This window comes from Arachis duranensis, chromosome 10 (assembly GCF_000817695.3).
Source record: "Arachis duranensis cultivar V14167 chromosome 10, aradu.V14167.gnm2.J7QH, whole genome shotgun sequence".
Taxonomy (NCBI): Eukaryota; Viridiplantae; Streptophyta; class Magnoliopsida; order Fabales; family Fabaceae; genus Arachis; species Arachis duranensis.
Genome location: NC_029781.3, coordinates 40,460,296 through 40,461,199, shown reverse-complemented (window position 1 = coordinate 40,461,199; position 904 = coordinate 40,460,296).

The window sequence follows — 904 nt, the reverse complement described above, 5'->3', positions numbered from 1 at the left end:
TCAAGTTATCCAGCTCCTTGGTGAGCAAAGGAGGTTCATCCTCCCAAGTCTCATTTCCAAATAACTTGTCATTTAGCTTCATGATTGCTCCAAGGTATTTAGCAACTTGCTCCTCAGTGACATACTCATCCTCTTCAGAGGAAGAATACTTATCAGAGCTCATGAGTGGCAAAGGTAAGTCCAATGGAATCTCTATGGTCTCAGTTTGAGCCTCAGATTCCCATGGTTCCTCATTGGGGAACTCATTGGAGGTCAGTGGGCGTCTAGTGAGGTCTTCCTCAGTGGCGTTCACTGCCTCTTCTTCCTCCCAAAATTCGGCCATGTTGATGGCCTTGCACTCTCCTTTTGGATTTTCTTCTGTATTGCTTGGGAGAGTACTAGGAGGGAGCTCAGTAATTTTCTTGCTCAGCTGACCCACTTGTCCTTCCAGATTTTTGATGGAGGACCTTGTTTCAGTCATGAAACTTTGAGTGGTTTTGATCAGATCAGAGACCATGGTTGCTAAGTCAGAGGTATTCTGCTTAGAACTCTCTGTCTGTTGCTGAGAAGATGATGGAAAAGGCTTGCTATTGCTAAACCTGTTTCTTCCACCATTACTGTTGTTGAACCCTTGTTGAGGTCTCTGTTGATCCTTCCATGAAAAATTTGGATGGTTTCTCCATGAAGGATTATAGGTGTTTCCATAGGGTTCTCCCATGTAATTCACCTCTTCTATTGAAGGGTTCTCAGGATCATAAGCTTCTTCCTCAGATGAAGCTTCCTTAGTACTGCTTGGTGCATTTTGCATTCCAGACAGACTTTGAGAAATCATATTGACATGTTGGGTCAATATTTTGTTCTGAGCCAATATGGCATTCAGAGTGTCAATCTCAAGAACCCCTTTCTTCTGACTAGTCCCATTGTT